This window comes from Linepithema humile, chromosome 8 (assembly GCF_040581485.1).
Source record: "Linepithema humile isolate Giens D197 chromosome 8, Lhum_UNIL_v1.0, whole genome shotgun sequence".
NCBI classification, from domain to species: domain Eukaryota; kingdom Metazoa; phylum Arthropoda; class Insecta; order Hymenoptera; family Formicidae; genus Linepithema; species Linepithema humile.
Genome location: NC_090135.1, coordinates 11,497,920 through 11,520,402, shown reverse-complemented (window position 1 = coordinate 11,520,402; position 22,483 = coordinate 11,497,920). Strand labels below are relative to the sequence as shown.

General features: G+C 38.4%; 1 protein-coding gene across 6 annotated transcripts in view; it reads left to right on the top strand.

The window, feature by feature from the left end:
• Myo10A (Myosin 10A) overlaps positions 1-22,483 on the top strand; it is a 149,990-nt gene that overhangs the window by 72,835 nt on the left and 54,672 nt on the right. For 3 of the 6 annotated variants that reach the window (XM_067360509.1, XM_067360511.1, XM_067360507.1), the window contains one exon: positions 20,274-20,663. The exons of 1 other annotated variant lie outside the window; for it this stretch is intronic. The gene's annotated coding sequence lies outside the window, so the exon portion shown is untranslated. The remainder of the gene's footprint in view (positions 1-20,273; positions 20,664-22,483) is intronic. 2 more of the 6 variants (XM_012369637.2, XM_067360506.1) reach the window with 2 other exon arrangements.

Genomic DNA, 22,483 nt, shown 5'->3' with positions numbered 1-22,483 from the left:
GTGGTTTTGTCCCGAAATCATAGGAACAGCACCCCTTGTTACGACCGTGCTTTACATCCCCCCGAAAACTTAATACGAGCTGGAAGGCACTCTGTGCTTAAGGGTCTATCGCGGTTGCCCTAAACTTTGTCCTGCGTTGAACTTATTGTATTATCGACTGTGCTTTTGAGAATTAAATATATAGGCAAACTTTTCTGATCCTTTCTGATCCTAGAAAAGGATCTAGAGTTGTTCGATAATGATCAATGCTGCTCTATTTTAAAATGATTTCAAGCCTTAAAACTACACCACATATTACAGAAACAAAATTTTCTTCTCTAAAACTTTACAAAGTATTTTACAATATCAATCTTTAATGATGTATCAAACATAATTTTATTTGTCGTTCTTTCAAATAATTACTACAAATGAGTAAAGTAATTTTTAGTGTTAAAGTAAGTGTAGATATAAGTAATAATCAGTTTTTATATACAATAGAATTAAAATGATTATTTAGAACTTTAATATATATTTATATTTTCATATAAATATTTCAATCAATGATAATTAACACCTTTGAACTTTATGTTCTACACAATTCACTACTCGTAAATAACTTTTCTTCTGAATAGTTCTGGTGTTAAGTGGCGTCGCTGGTCGCGTCTGGCGGCGCGGCTGACGGCCGAATAAAGGGCAAATAAATTAAGTTAATGCGCTCCACACTCGGCCAGCGAGAGCAATCTCCCTCTCGAGCCGTTCGCATTAACGGCCGGAGGTCCTCCCTCCGCTCGCGCCATTGTTCGATGGAATTTGTAATTTAGATTGATACCGGGGTCCAATCCCTCGCGAGCCACGCTTTCGAGAAATTGTCCCGCGAAACGCGCCGCCGCAAATAATTCGTCGCAGTCTGCGAAATTTATGACACCGCGACGGCGATGGCGAAACGCTTCGGAGAACGCGTTCCAATAAAGTCAATGAGCTCTTACATTCGTAATAGGCAAATGGATGATATGCATCTGATAAAATCGCGACGAGTTAAATCAAAGACACGATAAAAAATAACGAAGAAAAAGAATAAAGAACTCAGAACACACACACACACACACACACACACAATTGGAAGTCTTTACATATACAAATTAATATTTTATTCTTAATATACTGATATCTTTCCTTATCAATAATCGATCCGGAACATCAAAATTTTATATATGAATGTATTGAACAACTCGCAATCTCTTAATTTTAATGAATAGATTCTTTAATGAATTTATAATCGATTTTTCTTTCGCTAAAATATTAAGACAATAATAATTTTCAAGTTACAAGCATTTGTAAAAAAAGCGTTTTTTATAAATTAATTGTTATCTTCAGAAGGATAAATAGACAACACAGAACTGCAATTTTAAGTAGCTTTTAATAGAAAGAGTTTTAACTTAAAATTTATTTACAAAGATATTTAAAGTTGAAAATAAAAATTTTTGAAATTATTTAGAAAATCTGTTATTAAAATTAAGATTGTAGAATAGTTTGTATATTTTTTTATATTGTACATTACAAATACAAAAATTGATAAAATTGCTTTTAATGCAAAAACATGTTTTTGCTATCTAAAAACATATAATTTATTAAATGCTGATGTTCCTTATTTTCTCGGCTTAAACAACGATGACATAGATGACAGGTTGCACGCACGAAAGAATCTGTTCTAGCTTTTGGATCTTAAGACCCGCAAGTGTCGAGATTCTCGCAGGTGGCTGCGGCATGTACGACGTCCATTCTCGCACTGCGGGGGAAAGCCGGTTTGCGGTTTCTCGCGAAATTTATGATGATTAAACGTTCGGTCCGGCCGGAGGTGCAATGGCTTCATTGACCTAGCCGCATCCATCGCGGCCTCCTCGAACAAATTGGATTATGATTTTACGTCGCGTCGTAACTACGTGAACGGCCGCGCTGAGTTGATCGCGAGAGAAACGCAGCTAAATATCGCGCATGTCAAGCAGAGGTTTTCCACCCTTTCATCTTGCGATATCATTGACAGTAGATTGTCAGAATGGACGATGTGAAATGGATAGATATATGAGCCCTATGATTCCGCGCGTGATCCCGTGTGCGAGCGCAACGACAAAAGCATCTCAGCTTACATAGTTTGTATGTTAAAAAAAAGTTAACTCATTTCTCTTTTTCTCTTTTCTAATTATACGCATTTTGCGCGATAAGCCTCGTATCGATGCATGCGTACCGATCTGTTATCCGTTATCGATTTTTTTAATTCGCGTGACACTGATTTTTATTGCTCAGCGCATTGAAATTTTACGTATCAATTGAGTGGAAATTTAGTAAAGCTCTTTCGCATGTGAAGAAAAAAGCTTCGGTTAAGTTGTTCGATCAAATAACTCTATCATAATTAAATTAAACTTATAGATTTATCAAAGTTTCCAAACTATCGGCGTTGTTCAGTTTTCAATATTATACCAGTTAGTTTAATTCTTTAATTGAACTTAAATGGCAATTTATTCTTGTAAGAAGAACACACTTGCACGGATAATAGTGCAACTGATAGCAGTGGCCAACTAGAACGCCAACTATCCCTCTTACCATTTTCGCTTCTGTCCCTTTCTCTTACCTAATTTTCGGTTTGCCAGAGCTATCGCAGTCGACCAAGGAAATAGTTCTTCCAACTCTGGACTAATCCCTGGTCTGAGCCCTAGTCATATACAGTTGTGGATTATTCCGAATTTGTTGACATTACGCAACCAAGCTTACATCTCCTTTGTTTCTGCATTTCGTAATTTCTTTTTTTTATGATAAATTATTTTCTTACTTAACTTGCAGAATACATTTATGTCTTTCACACACACTTTTAATCAATTTATTTCTTTTTGTTTTTGCATAAAATACAATACACTTTGTTTCTGCAATTGTTAAATGTTATTTTTGATTCTAAATTTGGCATATAAATGAATTCGGTGAATCAATATGTATAATTAATATATGATATATTCATATTTTTTATTTCTTGGATTTGTAGTTTTTAAAAAAATTCAAAATTTATATTTACTCTTTTATTACTATATAGTTAATTCTTCTTTTATACAAATATGTAAAAATTGCATTAAAGATAAAATATTTGAATTTTTGTCATATTTATGAGTATGTTATACATCTTGATAAAGTAATAACATAAATCTGCAGGTGCAAAATTATACATTTAGAGAAATGACACAAATAAAAAATAAAATAAAACTGTACATTATATGGGAACTGGATTTATTTTGGGAATAAATTTAGATATACGTCAAACTTACTGCCACGAAATGAGGTATTTGCATCGAGCGATAGTCTCTACGTAATTATCGTATTTATTGCGAGTTGCGCAGAGCGGGAGAATTCCCGATACCTTCCTCTGGCACACCCGTTATAATCACACCTACGGCCTAGGAGGGATGAAGGTAATTAATTGCCATGGCAACACCGAGAGCATTCGAATTCCTCTTGCGCTGCTAGATCCTTCGAATGCTGTGATAGGGGATGCCTTGAAAAATTTGCTTCCATTCGAGTTGTGATTTGAGCGTACTATTGTTCATGTATGCACAAGTTATATCAGTATAACATTTTAATCTGTTTTGTTGCTTTATTAATTTTTCATATTGCTTTCGAATTGTTTATATTAAATTGATATTAAATGAACAAAATTTTAATAAAGAATTAACACAACTGAATCGTGAACTGAACAGACTTTATGCATCAATTTTTAGGGAAACGTAATAATTAAAACTTTGAGAAGTAAAAAGGAATATTGCATATAAAATTCTGTTCTAATATCAGACAAATTAATTTATACTAAAGCAACATACGTGTATATAAATACTTTACAAAACAGTCTCAGCAAAACAGATTTTAAATAAATTTAAGAGTTCATTAAATAAGTGGAAATCTACAAGATTTAGAAAATAGATATTTGTGAAATAATATAATAACTTTAAATCTTGCGGCTGCAAGTTTCTAACATAAATTGATCAATCTACGACTTGATTTGATCGATTCTTTTGGAGTTAAGGAAGATCCACGGGGTGACGATATCATCGTGCCCATGATGGAAGCCCTAACAAATAGTCGTTTTCTCCGAGGGGTGCCGTGCCTCGACTCGTTTAACAAGGTGTCGGACGCCCCGGAACGCGACGCTTTCATCTCCACCGACTGAGAATCGACTTTGTCTTCATCATGGTGCTGCGGCTCGCGCCTGAGTGAGACATATACTCGAATTGATATTACTGTCGGTTACTAATTGCGTACCTTCGACTAATTGCGCTTAATCGGTCGTCCTTAATATCACAAATTTATGAACGTTGAATATTTTTGTCCACAGAACGAAATGTATCGTCAATATTTAGGTTCTTTGAGTGAAGACATACATAGGTGTGATAAAATTTAATTTTCTTCTACTACCGCGTTAGAAGAAATTAAAGAAAATCAGTTTGTAAACTAATTCTTCTTTGCAAAATAACATAAAATTTTCATTCCGTCATATACTAAACATCTCGTAAATAAATGTGTGATAATCAGATTTAATATACTGTGATAAATAAAAGTTAAAAATCTTTTTTTTGACGCTTTTTACACACGTATACATTATTCTTTCGTAAGAAACAAACTCGTCGTGCGCAAATATTACCAACTCTCATCTCCGACAATAAATGGTTGCGCAATTCGAGCGCAACGTTAGGCGAATAAAAAGACGAGGAGGAATAAGAGCGGCACATTCGGACAGAACAAAGGAATGGCTGACGTGGATACGAAATTAAAATAAACGGCAGCAAGAAATCGCGCCTCAGCTTCCTGAGTCTTCTTTCTTCTTCTCTTTTCTCTTTCCTCCGCGGCGCTTTACGCAGCATCGTAGATTTTATTGTGCTATTTAAGCGTTTTCGCGACTGTATAGAGATATAGAGATGCGAGATTGTCGATACTGCCGCAGTCTATTTTCAACTAATTTGCTTGCTGAACTTTTAAAATGCTTCTTGCCAAGATACGATTACTCGCTACCCATTAAATAGAATGAGAAATAAGAAGAAAAAATAAATGCAGTACTTTAAAAGTCTTTTAACTAGTAGCGTAAAAAAAGTTGATACAATTAATGCGAGATAAGAGATTTCTTACATTTCCTATTACTTTTTAGATTTTTTGAAAATTATTTTTAAACATAATATTAATTATCCTTAGAAAGGAAAACTTGTTTTATTAACTTATAATATTCTTTTACTCTAAATTTATAATTAGAAAATTTTTAAATTAAAGATGTAAGTTATTTTTGTTGTAAATTTAATATTTAAAGTTTGGCGAAAATTTTGTAAAATTAAAAAGAAGCATAAGAAAGAAAATAAAAATTATTTCGCGGTAAATCAAACGTGTTCAAAGGACTCGCGCTGTCATCACTGTTTTATACTTCGTTCCTTCTTCAGTGCAAAATCCTCGGTTATGCGAATACTATGGGAATGCACATCCTTCTTCTCACACCGGCCGTCCTTTTACGAAGCCGCGGTGAACCCTTTTTTCCGCTCGCTCTTCGCGGCGAACGAACGTGCACACTCGCGTATATACACGTGCACGCTTCGGTACAGAAAAATAACAAGGATACTCGCCATAATGAAGACCTCAAGGCGCCGCGCCGCGGCGATAATTACAGGGAGCCAACCTTACAACCTTCTAAGGGCTTAAATGTTAAACGTTATACGTCTCGACACCACTACAGTAGCTTTTATGGCAACGCGCACAGCACAATCTCTCGTTGTTCCTTCCACTCGCTCCATTTTCCTTCTCTCCCTCTCGTCACAGTCGGTTTCAAAGACAATCTCCACTGTGTGTATCAGAGCTAACAATAGTCGATCTGTACAAAAACTAATAAAATTTATATTTCAAGCGTTTGCCCAAAATTTTTAATAAAAATATTTTTTTTTATTTTTTAAGCGTGTTCGAGCGATCACACAACAACTTTTGTTTTAGTTTGTATATTTTTTAATGTTGCAATTTTGGCAAAATTTAGAATATTAAATTTCGCGCACAGTTATACTGCATATATTGCCCTAAATCGGAAAAGTTTCTGTTTGGCGTTTCGTGTTCGTAAAATACCCTCTTTGAAAATAGAATCTCATCAGTAGAAGTTTGTTGTTTAAAGTCTCGCCGCACGCACACTGCGTATAATCTTCGCGCTCCAGCTTTTCACAGATGCTGGAAGCCGCGGACGTACGCGGTTTCTTCAACACTGTCTTTAATTACGGTTAACTCGAGATCGAAGGAGGATCGGTCGTGAAGCGGGGGTCCAAGAGGCAGGACGTACGGCCGTTGTCGGGATGTTGTGTACGCGGTTCGTTATCCGTCAGCGTAACGATCGCAGAATGAAGACGTTACGTGCGTTACGAGATCGTGTCTGACGGCCGTGGGCGAAGAGGTTTTAATTGAACCGGCTGATTTGCGCCGCGCAAATAACGTCTTGAGGAAGCATGCTGTGTTTTGCGCGCAATTCATGTTGCGGACTCAGCATCCTTCAGCAGAAGCCTCTGGCTATTCCTTTAAACCAGTGTTTAAAATAAAATGCTTGTTAAAAGATTAACCTTTTTTCTTATAATGAGATTTCTGTGGAAAACAGTCGATGCCGTAAAAATTTATTCCGAATAAAATAAAATGTTGGATTGCGTTTTATATAACATGAAACATAATAAAAGTTGTATAGTTTCGCATATAATAATTTGGATATACGTAATTATTTTAGATGAAAGAAAAAAGATAATAGACGATAAAATATATAATTAATGGTCAGTGCTTTCCGACATTCGGCGATTCTAAATTTTGCGGAGCTCCAATAATGATCATCTTAATGGCGATCGGGGGAAGCATTCTTTTTTTTCTTCCTGCGTAACGGGCGCCGTAAAGCGGACAATAAAAAAGACCACGAAATTTCACGGTGCGCGAGCCGCGCTTGAAGGGCGACCGACGTCGAAGCATCGCGGCGCGGCGCGGCGCGGCGCGAGCCCGTCAATTTAAAGTTACAAATTCGGCCGTAAAAGGAACGCCGTGAAAGCGGCCCGCCGGTTTTAAAAAACGAGGCAGAGCGAAAGAGAGGAAGAGACAAGAGAAAAAAAATGATAGAGATGAAGAGAGAAACCGAGAGAGATATATTATATATTTTGGGAAAAATTAAAAAAAAAAGAACACAATGTATGTGTAATAAAAATGTATAAAATATGTGAAATTTAAATGACAAACGTAAGCAGATATAATTAGCATATATAATTTAGATAATAGTTGAAAAACATACACAAATATGTATATATATATGAATAAGATTCCGCAACCGCAAAATTCCGGTTGCGTCGAGCGATACAATCTCGGCGTGCTCTTATTGCTTATAAAGTAATAATCACAAGCTCGGAATTCAACCCAGCAAGCGCAAGGCCATTACACAACTCGCGAGACCGCCCTCGAACGAACGAATGAACATGTGGCTCGTCGCCCGGGGTTGTTTCGCGCTCGCGCGCACCCGGTGTGGCGCCCAGGTCCATTCGGACAGAAGCAACCTCCTGGTGGCGGCGGCGGCGGTGGCGGCGGCGGCGGCGGCGGCGGTAGCGACGACCGGTGAATCAGTACCCAAGGTGGCCGTAAATCTGTCCCCCAGAGGCAGCCCGGCAGAGGAAAACCCAGCCACCACCCCTTGCCGGCTTTCCCCCCTCCCTGTGGCATCCCTCGAGCGCAGCCTGCCGAGGGATCGTAACGCGTCGCGGACAAGTGTTATGATATGGCTTATAAGTGAATGCCATCCTCTAATCGGAATATACGAGCTCGATTGTCGCAAGGGTGGAAATTCGACCGTTCTTCCCTTCCTCGACGCGCTCTGCGACCGACGCCGTTCGTCGGTTGCTCCTTGATTTTTTATGTAATACGCTGTTATATTTTTTTTTTCTTCTCAACCGCCCCAATTGTCGGCTTTTCCCTCTCCTTTCTCATTCGCCTCTCCTCGCTTCATCAATATTCTGTTTTCTTTAGATGTTTTATATATCTAATGCTTTTTCTTTTATCCTGTATATTTTTTCAAGCTTTCTTACTGTCAGCATTTCACCTGTTATTGTTATGCAATGTTCACTCGCATGTATCATTGCATTCTTGGTATATCTTTTTACACATAAATAAATTTTGTAATTTTTCTCTGTATACCTTAAGGAATTCCACCCTATAGCAAAGTAAATTTTCTTTTTCGCGCGTCTTCTTTCTTCCGTTGACCTTTTACATCTTCTCTGACTGATATTATATGCCACCTTCGTTTCATAAATCCAATTTTGTTCCTTTCCTTAAAATATTTATTTTAATGTCAAAGACCTTATGTTAAAGAACATATATTTTAAATTGCCCAACTTATTTTTAATATTAACAAATATTACAGATGAACATTGAAGTAAAAATGAAAATTTACATATAAGGTCAGTGTCTAAAATAAAGTTATCTTTGCGTCAGAAGTATCGGTGGAAAAGAAACAAAGAAATGTTTAAATTAGCAGCTGTCTATGCGGCGGATTTGACTTATCGAGACGGCGACTGCAATTTATCTCGGTAATAGCGCAGGGAAGTGCGTCGAATCGGAGCTCAAGAAGCTGTGATCCGCGTGTAATTCGACCGAGCCGAAGCGGGGAGCGCAAGGCACAAGGATGGCCAGGGGTTGGAACGTTGCCATCTATCGTTCTATTTGTTAGCGGGCTTAGCAAATCACCCCAACGAGCTTAGCGGGTACTTGGAACGGGGGAGGTGTTAAGCCTTGCCTTTTGCGCGTCGGTCCTGGCGTGAAACGCTACCTTCGTGATATCGACGCTAATTCGGGCTTAAGGGCCACGGAATGAAAAGTGAACACTGTTGTGTCTAATCTAAATACAATAATCTCAGGCGCAAGTTCGTATATACGTGTGTACACACTCGTTCGAGCTTCTCAGAATTTTTGTCAGGTTTCTCAGATTTCTTTTAGGTTTCTTCTAGACATCTCTTGCACATCTGCTTTTTAACTCCCTTAGCTTTCTCTAGTCCTTTTTATTCCTGCCACTTGCAAATTTTTTTTATGTCAAGTCTTCAAATATTCGCGACTTGACGAGAGTTCTCGCGCACGATTGTCCGAAGGTTCGCGTGCTCGTAATTGATGCCTTGGCGGACTCTCCTCTTGGAGTTGGAAGCCGGTAACGAGGCGAGACTTTTTTGAAGGAGAGATTCCTCGATTCGCATAACACGATCCGCTCTATTTGCGTTACTACTATACACGTCGATTATACATGCGTGCGTGAAAATTATTTAATGTTAATCATTATCATTGCCGTGAGTAGTGCGATTCTCGAACGTGAGAATTTTGATGTTCGTGAGATTTTACGTTTTCAAATACCGCGAAGAAATATTGCATAGAATATATTGTTTTATGAATTGATCTAACTCTTTTTTCTGCAGTTTATTTATCAAGTTATATAAAATCAGTTTTAAAAATCGATTTACGACTTATCGATTAGTGAAAATCAGATTACATTGAATAAATTTATATTTTTAACTTTAAAAGAATTTTGAGATATCAGTTTATATACCTAATATATTTTGCATAATACATAATGCAAAATCAAGTTACATTTTATAAAGATACAAACAGGTAAAAATGAGAAACTTTCTAACTACAATTGCTAGTATAAACTACATCTATAAATTATAATTTATAATATTAAAGATAAAATATATGTCGATACCGGGAATAAATGGTATCGGAAGTAAATCTATCGAGGCGTACCTATGAAAATGGAGAGAACAGCCGATTCTTACTGATTTTCCGCGTCGGGGAGACACGAAAGCGATATCGCGTATACGTATCCCTCGGGGGTGCGATGGTTATTTTTATTTATGAGGAAACCACCATGAAAAGGGACCCGCCGCCGCCGCCGCCGCAGCTCGACAAACCCCCGTAGCAATCTGTTGGGATTTCCACAAGTTGAATTCTCCTGGTCGGCATGCCCGGGGCGTGTCGGGACTTAACGATAATCGCGTCTCCTTTTTCATCGGTGATTCTTCTGCTCTATCAATTCTTCTTGGACGAGTTTTTAACAGCGTAAGAGCAACACTCTATAAACTTTAAAATCTTGACACATTTTGGACTCTAGGAGTCTGGCCATTTTTGTAATAGTCGGATCTTGATTAATTTTCGCAGTAATATATTTCTTGTTCTAAAAAATGTTTTTCTAAAATATTTTTAGAAAAATATTTTTTAATCCTCTTTCTCTCTTTCTTTTGCGCCCTCTCTCACTATCATTTACATTAAGTTTTGAGCTACCTGAATTAATTTTGCTCCCGACGGAATTCGCGAGAAACGAATTTAATAACAAGATCACTTCAAATATATTAGCTCCTTGTAAAAATTTGTTTTATTTCTCGAAAAACAACTCTTTAGACAATAACTCACTCTTTTATTGAGTCACTCAATTGGATAGCGAGAGTTACCGCGCGGACTCAACCCCGAAGAGTCTGTAATGCGTATGTCCACGCAACCACGGTCGTAGGGTCGAGCTAGTTGCGTAGCCCGCGGCCGAAGTCCCACGGGTCCCATAACACAGTCGGGGGATACAAGGCCGGGGATCCTTCGCTGTTATCGCGTACGATGCCCTGATGCCATATGCACGAGCGGTTACGCGTTAAAGATGTTGTTGCGCGTGCGGCGCACGTCCGAAACGTTTCCTAAACTAAACTGGCTCACAATGAGATAGAATGTCGATTTAGATGGACCATATATAGAAATGCAAAGTACTTCGCAAGACTATAAACCGTATCTTATTTTATCGACTACAGTTAACGATCATATTTGATCAATTCTTACTATTTATCATATGTGTATAAAATGTAAAAAATGTCTTATACGTGAAAAACATTTTTGTATAAAATATATAACGTTAATAACATTTTTCTTTCTACAAAATATATCTGTTTAATAAATATTTACAATATAAAGAAACATTTTTATTCTAAAGATTTATAAATTTCTTACTTGTTTTGCTTGTGTGATTGGTGCTGTCATGAAAATTATACTACATGATTAAAATTTTTATAATTGTTTGATTCAAAATTATACAGTTTTTTTTCATTCTTACATAGCGATAATCGATACAGATGAAATGGCGGAAAGTCACAAATCTATGATTAATCGATAATTTCGCAAAATAAAGATATTTAAATTGCTTCGAACCTTTTTTCTGAAAAATGTTGAAAAGGAAACTGGTCGATGTGGTGGAAAATAATCCGTTCTTCTGCTGTTTTACGATAATCGTAAAACGGATTCCACCCATCGAAAAGGGGACCACGAATCCCAAACATATTTTCGCCAGGTTAGCAAATTGCCTGACTCCTCACAGTATCGCCATTGGAACCACCCTTCGTGGTCAAAGACGTCCACGGGGATGTTATTTCTGCGATCTCATACGAACTTCGGCAACGGAAAAAAGAAGACAGCGAAAAGTAAATCCAGGAAAATCGTTCGTGACTTGCGAAGCACTCTGCTCACCCTCAATTTAGCGGCTTCGTCGATTTGAATCAGTATTTTTACTGTATTGTAATAATCGAAACGCTGCAAGGATACATATTCCGTTTAACAACTTGAAAGTGCCGTTTCTGTTTCCGAAATTATTGATAAGTTGATAAATTTTGTTTTAATTTTATAGAAAGTAATCATGCGAAATGAACGTACATTATGGATGCGACGATAGCTTTTCATTATTTTGGCCACGCAATCATCAGTGACACCAAAAATTCCTAATTAATATATTTACTTTTAATTAGAATATTTATGACGACACTCTATTTCGACAATAATTGTTGGTTGTTTTACCCGTTAAGGAGTTAACGACACCTCCTAATGATTTCCGCGTCCGTTAATTACCTCCTTTGACTACTTAAAGCGATTTTGCGCTGAAAGGAAAGTCTTTCCATCTGTTTCGAAAAAACCGCGACCGGCTCGATGTCGTCGGTGCTATAGGTGAGCCAATTTAAAAGGCTAATTCCCGGACGGAAGCCAAACGGGACTGTGAAGGAGGCAGGGATGGAGGGTGCAACGGAGGGCGAAGGAGGAGATAAGGTCTTGAGGGAGGTGTAGGAAATTAAGCCGGCTGCTTTTTTAGCCGCCTCGCGCGAGGGTGGCGTGATTCGAACGACACCGAGAGGCGGCGAGGGGTCGCGCGCCGAAAAGTAAACCAATTTCGTGGCTTGTTTAAAGCCGAAGGCAGAAACGCCAGTGTGGTGCGGTCCCCCGAGTTATTTCGCGTAGGTAACGCGCCGTGAAATTACGATGATACGCGAATCAATGGACTTCCAGGGTGGCGGCGTGGCTACGCGTGAGAACCACTCGGAATTTTCAAGATCGATCGCGTCGAGCCCGGCCGCCAATTTAGCGGCTTCATCAATTTTTATCAGTGGCATCGGAGCCGCTTTGAAAGATCCGGGAGACTTAACGGTTTGCAAGCATGGCACACGATCCATATATAGTGTTTCTCGTTAAACTGCAAAAATCCTGTATAACGTCAGTCAAAATTCGAAAATTTTTTTTCTTCGCAAAATTATTTCCAGCATTATTAAAAATCGTAAACTAAGCAATTAAACTTTGAAAAGATATTTGTATATTAATAAAATTTTATATTTTATAAAATTAAAATGGAAAAAAAGTATCTATATATATTTATATATTTTATTATTCACAAAGCAGAATAATTATCTAATAAATTTGAAAGTTCTACGACTTCTTTCACATCAATATTACGTAAATGGAGATAAAAAATGGAAATATAGTATAGAATATTACACAAACAAGTTAATAGATGAAACTCATCATTGCTGTATCATCAATGGACGATTCTTCTCGCTGGAAATATCCGTGATCATTGTGCCTATTTCATGGCAAGCCACTCGACACAATGGAGGGTCGTGAGAGCCACTCGACTTTCCCATTTCCTCGACAAACGAGCGACGTCGCGAAAAGCGCAAGGCGACAATAGGTCATCGAGTTCACCGACAATGGAGACCACTCTGGCAGCCGCCGTTCCACCGGAAGTTGAGGCTAATGTGTTTGATCAGGACGATCCGGCGGAACCGACGAGAATCTCGTTAGCACATAATCGATATCCGCTTAACTCTTTTTGCGTCAACGAGACACGATTGGAAGATCACAGTTGTGAGCCATCGACACCTTCCGCAAGAATTAATGCGTCGATATAAACGAGAGATTTCAGCTACTCAATTATTCTTAACACATTGCTAGCCGATGTCGTGGAGACCACGTTATTTCGACAACTTGATTTCTCTTCAGAATTAAATAGATTATCAAAAGATATACACATATTCTTTTCGCAACCATTTGATAATCTAACTCTATCTTGTAAATATCGTTTCAATATAACAGTTCTCGCAATAGAACAACATATGCAATTAGTAAAATGTTAAGAAAAATATATAAAAATATTGCTGGAATTATAAAAGCTGTTCGAATCTTAAATTTATGATTTTTTTCTCTCAGACAAATAAGAGCATATTTAGCATTAGATACGTGATAAGAACAAGTTCTCTTTTTCTGAAATTGTGTCCATCTAATCTTTACTATCCCAACATAAAAAATATCATGTAAAAGAGTCTAAGTCCAATTTTGCGTTCAAACATTAGACAACGATTCCTGGACCGTCGTGTCCACGTGTCACTTATCTCGCATCGCACCCCCTGGCTTTGCTCGACCCCTAAAAGCCGTAATATTGCCGCCCCGATATCACCCCGCTAAGATCCCGTAAGACCTGCAAAAGGGCGCGGAGAAAGAAAAAGTGCGACTCTATTAAAGCTTAAGTCCCGTGTGAAGCGATGTGTCATTGAGATACATGAGTATCTTCGTAATAATAATTCGTCGCTCTCGATACGGAAACCGTCCTCGGATGGGGTTGGCCGAGAGCACAGGGGACCGACGAGGGAGGCGTGTATTTCTCTGTGCGGATTACGAAATATGTTCTCCGGTATATAATCCGCGGGCGCACGCTCACGTTGTCCCGGGGGTACCGGGATTATCGCGCGCGATAAGCTAATTTTTCGGCTCCGCCGGAGAAAATTGGAAATTGGACGTCGCGCCGCGGTGCGTTGGTAACCACCGACGCCAATAACGATGGTAATGAGAAGAAGGGCGCACAGAGGCATCGTGCAAATCGTCTTCGTCCTTGTGAATTACATCGACGTGACATATGTGTTTCGCTCAGTTGACTTTACCTCGAGTCTCATCAAAGTATTAATATTTTCGACTTTATACTTCCTATTAAATTACAATTAAATGTGTCATTAAGGATCACAAGAGTTCAAACACTGTAAAACCGTAAAAATTTCATAAATTTTATTTTTTATTCCAAATATCTCTGCAAAACCTGACCACAATTTACTCATTTGAAAATTATTTAATTTTTACGTAGATTCGTATGGGAAATTGTGTATTACAACGCTTTTTGACAATATGACAAAGAAGAAACATGGCCAGTTAAATGTAATTTTTCATACACGCTAACAAAGCTCTAACAAATATTTGTGCAGAATTTTATTTGAATTCACTGACCGGTTTAAAAGTTATTTATATAGAAATGCATGATCATTGCACTATGCAACTGATTCTGACATCCGCAATTCAACATTTGTCTTTTGCAATTAATTTTAAAGAAGATTAATTACAAATATTTTCTTTAATAAAAACATTAAAACTTGTACATATAAATTTATAATATTGTAACAATATCTACAGATTTTAATTAATATAAAGTTATCACATCCTCAATGCTTCCAACTTTTAACTTTGGCATTTTCGGATCGATCGAATCATATTTGGATTTAAATAAGTTTCATTTAACTTCAATCTCGTTTACATATTGACCAGCAGCAATGCCGAATCGAAGAAGCGAACTCCGCGGACCCTACCATTTCTCCTCGCACATAACTTCGCACGACGGCATCTTTATCGTACTCGTGGGAGTATCGCGCCGGACGTACATCACCGCCGCAATATTCCGCAAAACGCGCGCATACGTTTCGCCTAACGCTTGTTCTCCTATGTTCTCCTTTCCACTCGTGCGAGAGGTCCTTTATATAAGCGCGCTCTCTGTCACTCCTGGGACCAGCTACATTCAATGTGCCGGCCATATCTCAGCCGCGGAAGACACTTTAATGAAAAATCATACCGCGAATGCACGTACCACCGGGTATAAGGCAAATATTTTAGTCGAAATGAGATTTTAGACGGGTATAAATAAGGAGCGTTGGAACGCTACGCTTTGAATTCGCGAGTTATTTGCGTCTTCGAAAATTTTCAACACTCTCTAAAATTGTATCTTCCTCCAACAATAATTATTCAGCAATCATCATCAATCTATCAATTGCAGTGCCAACCAGAAAGAACAGCTGTTCTTTCAAAAAAACCATCAAATCTCGATTGATAAATTAAGCTATCGTTGAAATCAAAATATTAAAGCAAGTATGAAAAGTGGGATTAATTAATTTTCTTTTCGGTTTTTCAATTTAATTATCCGAGGAAAATAATTGCAAATATAATCCACTGCTAAATTGATGGTTTAATTAACGAGATTTGATAAAAATGTGACGGCAATTTCAATCCGGCTAACTTTAGCTTGGAGGGTAATTCTATTAGACAGTAGCGTAAAGGGTTGAGCGAAATAGAAGGAGCACAACCGGGTGGGGGCAAGGAGGAGACAGAAAGAGCCAACGGAAGCAGCAGAGGGGGGTATACTACCCTCTGGGGCACCCTCACGCTAACTGGCTGCGACTGTGGTACAGGCCCCTTTACGATTCCGACTTAATTTATGTATCATCCGAGAGTTAAGTAATTTCTCCTTACGAATTACCTCGGCCCTGCTGACTGAACGAGTTTCCTTTTCCTCAGACCGGCGAAGTGGAATTTTCGAAAGAAAAGCAAAGATTCTCCAAACGCTGTAAAATCGGATTATTATTGCGTTAATAAATGAATTATTTAACTATCTAACTTTGGTGTTCAATCTTTTTACGTGCAAGATTCTTTGAAAGAACATAGTATTTGTGTAATTCTTTTCGAGCCTTTCCGATGTTATATTTTTTGATGGAAAAATATCTCTAATGCCCGATTCCGCCAACGTAGATTAACTTTAATCTCGGTTCAACTTACTCTGCACCTTTTTCTAATTCTTAGAACTAGAAAAAGATGAAGAGTAAGTTGAACCGAGATTAAAGTTAATCTACATTGGTGGAAATGGGCATAAGAGTTTTATATGCGGATACATGTGAAAAGATTCGACGCGTTACTTCCTAGAAACAGAAAATAGCATATGTTGATAAAATTAGAAACTCTGAACAAATTTTTTCACAAAAAAATTCTGTAAAGGCCTAAAAACTTTTTTACGATATTACTGTATATTATTGTTTTATCAGAAGTAATTAAAGTCAATATCTGCAATCACAAAACTTTTTCAGGGGTTCCTGCATATATTTTCTATAAATATTCGTATAATTACGCAAAGTATATGGTATAATTATATTTAAAAAATTGTAATAAATATGAAGATATTTTTTATTAATACTTGGAATTTTTCAATGATCAAACCAATATTATATTTATTCTAATTTTTTATTGATGTCTGAATTATTCAAATAGTCGAATTTTTAGGCATTGCAAATGCATCAAGTAAATCTACCATTATTCGTATTCAAATTGTCTGAGCAAAAAGCTCTAATGGTTTTGCTTTGAATTCAAACTTTTCATTCAAATTAGAATTTGTTTCAACCTTTTTAAAATCTTCTTATCAAATATTGATAACTACAAGCATAATTATCAGAATAATGAGAAGATCGAGCAATAGTTGAACCGTGAAATTTAGCTGAAGCTAGAATTGAGACTGTTACAGGTTGAAATCTTGGGACGGCATCGCGGTATGACTGCGCGGTCGGCTAATTAAAACGCGAGAAAGTTTCGCGGCGCATGCGACGGCGCTGAGGAAACGAGTTTAAATCTGTTTCAGAGCGGCTTCCAACGAGAGCGGCGCCTTAGTGACTCCCTCGTGCACCGTTTCCTCCGTGACTATACCCCCAGCACTTTATTACGAGTCTAATCTGTCTCGGCGCGAGGCAGAGTCGTGCAGGGGCAGGTATTTAACCCCGGAGCTAATTGCCTGCTCTCTAGAGTTTCTTGGGAAATGCGCGGACGGACCGTCTTAAGGATGTTGACAGCAAACATTCAAAGGAACTCCGCTATTCACGGATTTAGCTTTGTGCTGTAATGCGTTTCACGAGTAAAATATAGTTCTTTCCTGCTTGTTTAATGAGTAATCGATGCAATGATTATATCGACGATAATATCGAAACGTAAATGAAGCAGATCGAGAATAACATATTCTTTGTAATCGCCGCGTATTTAGTGCTGAGAAAAGTAGCAAAATACAATATATAAATAAAAAATAAAAATAGGAAATTATAGAAATTTATGTGTGTGATAAAAATATTAATTAATTAATGCACATCACATGAATTAACTAACATTTCTATCACACACAAATTTCCGTAGAATAAGGATCCGGAATAAAAGTTTATGCGATCGTTTGACATTAGAGAAGAGAGGGCCTTAATTAGTAAAAGCCTTAATTAGTAAAGGCCTTAATTAAAGATCTATCAGTATAAAGCGGGTCTTTCGAGCAATGAACTGCCAGCTCGGTTCCGAAATCGAGCACAGTCCTTCGGAGGATATCGCTCACCTGCTCGATTAAGTTATTTAGGGCGTGACGCAACGACCTTAAATGATTTAGGCATCGCGAGATCGCAATCAGAAATTGCCGATCCCGAGGATCCGGCGAGACATATGGCGGACGCGGCCCGCTGCCCGTTTACGCTCGTAATTGCATCTTGCGCCAATGAGCAACGAATTACCAAGTAATATATTACCCCAAATTATAGGTGATAACCGGCAGGACATTACGATCGCCACTTTGGCCAGATGGGTCGGTCGATCGGTACGGTTCGTTTTCTGTAGCGATTCGCCGGCATCGCAGCATATGAGTTTTACTTCATAAATATTCCGCAGTTTTCTCCCGATTTCGCGTTGAATACTACTTAAATACAATACATAAAACACAAAATATCTAGAAACAAAGCATAAAACTTGCACAATAATAAAAAAGGGAAACGTTCGAAGCATAGATCTCAATATTATAAATGTTAAATCAGCATAACATAATTCTGTAATTATAAATCGAACAATGTATTGATTTTATATATTTTTGCATCGATGTGCAAAATGCGTCAGGCGAATGATTAATACATAAAAAATACGGCATTAAAATTTAAGGATCTGTGGAAGAGAAATCCTGAGATTAAACGCGAATTCTCATGAATTTATGTGAAGTACTCACAAATTTATAACCCCGGCGGTTATAAATTTACGAGTCTGTAAACCATAAATTTCTCAATAGTCACGCTTTTATTTCTTTTTTTTTTTCAATTCATTTATACGAAGCGTGAAATAGAGCGTTTATTTTGGGACGATTATAGCGCGCGGCTAATTTTCAACGAGCTCGACATCACCCCCCCGCACCTTTTCACTCCCCCTGCGCATGGCTAACTTCGTTAATGTATAATCCCGTGCGACTCCCAGGGGTTGCGTCGGCGTGATATAAAATCAGTAAGCTTTAGTAAATTTCGTTTAAACAATCCGGTAAACAATTTTCCGGCGCTGTGCGCGGCTAAGTAACGGCACCCTGGTGGCACCTATGCGCCTGTAATGCTTTCTATCCCCTGTCGTTTACCCCTATCGTCGGCACTTTCTACCCTCTTGCACTTCGCAGCTCCACGTCTCAGCTCAAGGACTTGGTTTCAGGACCGAAATTCGCTGATAAGATTCACGAAATGCTCTCGAAGAATGTACAACAATGCTAAATATTATTACCGGTATTATTATTATGCTTGCAAATATAAGGTAAAATGTTTCGAATAACAGGAAATTTTTCATGATAAATAAAATTGCATTTTAAATTGCGGAGTGCACACACAGTTGACCAAAAATAAAACGCTCCTCCGAAAATTCTGACCGGTTTGATTTTTTTGGCAGCTTATCCTAATAAATAATAATAAACTATACATTCAGCTATACTTAGCGTAGGCGTTGATCATTCCTAGTGACAGTAATAAATCGTAGCGTGACGACGGTGTCGAAATATCTGAATCTAATACTGGCAAAATCGAGCGTTCGTGAAAGGTGCGGCACATTGCTTCTAATTTTCTTGGTGACAGATTTGAAGGGAGTGGATTTGTGGGGGGGTTGGCCGACACACGTTTTGGGACTTTTCGATGAAATATCGATGCGTCATCGATACACGTAATATACATCGGCTGGCCGGCGGTACAGAGTGTTCGCTGATGCATTTTCATCATAAATAACGGGCGCAACGGCGAATAAATAAACGCCGGCGTGATCACCGTAACTCACAATTATAGCGGCTCGGCGGTTTTCGCGCTATGCCAATACGGGATGCCGGGTGCGGGCGGCCGCGCAATGCCCGTCACTTTTAATTTCGCGACCGGACCGTTTGACACGTTTTGATCTGCAATTTATGGCCGCGTTCGATATTTCCCGGGAGAGCCGCCTCGATGATTTGTGCTCTTTTCTACGGAATTTTAAGCCGCCGCGATGGAACAACGAGCCGCGCTTACGCCACTTACGCCATAACGATATGTTTAGTGATATATGTATTTAACCCGTAAGTGCTGCGAGTCTCGCGCTCGGCTTAAAATATTTAATTTCTTGCGCTGCGAAATATTCTATAAAATTTCCGCCTTGAGAAGAAGGATACAATTAATATATCTATATTTCAGTTTTCGTAATCTTTCGCACGAAGATCTTGCATTCTGGCTCTTTGCGCTCCTCTTAATTTTACTTTATATTTAATAATTGACTTTTAAACACATTCTTGCTTTCTTGTAGCGCTAGAATTCATTTACACATTTTTCAGCCATCTGCATTCAGTCAAGTGACAAAGTTGATAAAAGTGCAATCCGAAAACTACGATGCTTTCCTTAAACGCCGAGAGCAAGTTTTGCAAATAAATTTCTGTAATCGGATAGAGCACGTAATATTGACACCATTTAACTATCGATAGTTATATTTGATAGATTTGTTTCTCAACGCGGTAGAGAAACTCTAACCGAGCACGTTTGACGTCGCCGAATTCCCCGATTTGAGATCTGTTATCTTTTGCGCAGGATCGCAGCGATCAGGGTGGACAGATGGCCGCCGGTCCCGGCAAGGACCAATGACAGGATGGTCCTGGACACTGGCAGCATTTCGTGGTTCATTTGCGGTACCCATGGGTGCCATCTATTATCGAGGGTCGAGCCGACGCGGCCGAAGTCGATTTTCCCGTCCCGAAAGAGAACGGAAAAGGGGAGCGGCGGGGGACGGAGGGTATGTTGCATGAAAATCTATATACGGAACGTGAGGGGGTTGTTTACACGGCGGAAGGGCGAGAGTCGATTTAATTCGGTGATGATTTTTTAACGAGACGAGCTGCGCGCGACACCTCAGAGACTGGTTCGTGATTTACAACGCTGATTCTGCGTGGAAGAGCGAAAGGACGAAGGAACGCAACGCAGGTAATAAATAAAGCGCGGATTGAGGGAGGTTGTGGTTAATGCGATGGGAAACGATGCATGCGGAATGCCGGGTGTGAGGGCAGTCGCCTGTGTCTCTCGCACGATTTCGCACTTTTATCTCGAGTCTTTCTTATTCTTATACATATATCTTTCTCTTTGCATTGCTGTGACAAAATACGACAAGGTTCTGTTGTTGCAACGACACGCTAAATTTATTTGTTGTGCGAACATACGTGTAAACCACTTCTCTTTATTGTACATTGAGAAAAAAAAATTGATAGAAATTTCTTCAATTAAAATATTTATGTGTTTAAATATCGGTTAACAGACTCGCGCACTATTACTTTTTTGCTTCTCGAACGAAAAGTATGAAATCACAATAATTGCTGACATTAGAGTCCCTCATTTCTTCAACAAGTTTAAAAGCTTCGCAACGAGCAGCTGGTCGAGTTGGGATGCTGAACAGATCGCGTGGAGATACTTACTACGATTCTAGACGCGCCAAATGGCAGCGTCGGATAATCGAGCGTGAAATTTGAAAATTTTCATTATTGTCGGACACGTTATAGCTTCCACCTGACTAAGCGCGAAATGGAATTTCGAATACTGCTCGCCGCATGTGTACCGCTGTAACGCGCTCTGTTCAATGAATTAATGCTGATGACGATAAGTGCCGTGTCTACGTTAAGCGATATTTTGTCGTCGACTAGTATTACTAACGCTTATATTGTGCCGTTATCCTAAGAATTGATTTTTGCGCAGTAAAAAGTAATTGTATACCATTTATTTATCGTCGTCTATTAAATTTGCTTAAATAAAAAAGTAAAGAACTTTAAATTATATTTGTTGACAAAATTTTTGAAGAAAACTGTACAACTATTTACCGTTATTGTTGTTTACTGTTTATAATTTACCGTTGTTATTTAGTGATCTAATTATTTGCGAAATAGATTCAATACAAATATCAATATTTTAAAAGAAGCTTCTAACAATAAAAAATCTCGCCGTGCAACGCACTGTTAATCAAGCGGATAGAGAATCGGCGTTTTTGTTTCTTGTCGAATCGCGAAACGATCTATCGATAGTTAAAGTACGTGTTACAAAGGTAAGCTCGACACTCCCACGCGTTACCTAGCGTTAAATTAGAACGGCCATACCGGAGAAGAGTACAAAGGGAAAAGAGGACAGAGGGGGGGAGCTAAAGAGAACACGGTTTCAAATATTTAAAGCTACCCCCGAAAATTTCCAAGTGGCTCGTTTCGACAAAAGTTTCCTCGTTAAGAGGTTTCGAAGTACCCCCTCTCGTCTTAGAGATCTGCTAAAACCTTAAGGTTCATGGACTTCGGCGAGGCGGCCGAAGGCGGACGACGATGTTTCGAGTGAAATATTTATTTGTAGACGGTTCTAGGCTTTTTCATGCTTGCTCGTAAGTTCATTAGTTCGCGTCCCCAATGATTAGCACACAAACGCAGATGTTACGCATAGAGATTCGCGGGAGTTTCGCGAATCACAAAACCATTAAAAATTGCGGAAAGTCTTAAGAATTAAAAAATTCTTATTCCACATTTCCTCAAAATTATGTTTTTCTCACAAACAGTCAAAAATGATACTTTCATAATATTTTAGTGCATATTTTTATGCCATCCGTGATTGACTCTTATTTATTTTGTGCGCAAAAAAGTATTAAACTTTCAAAAATATAAATTAAAAATTTTAATAGGTTTATTAGGTGCCTGCAATACGCGCTTAATTCTTCCTATCGAGGATGCTTGTATAAGAAGTTACATATTTCACTCTTTTATCATTCTTATATGAGATAA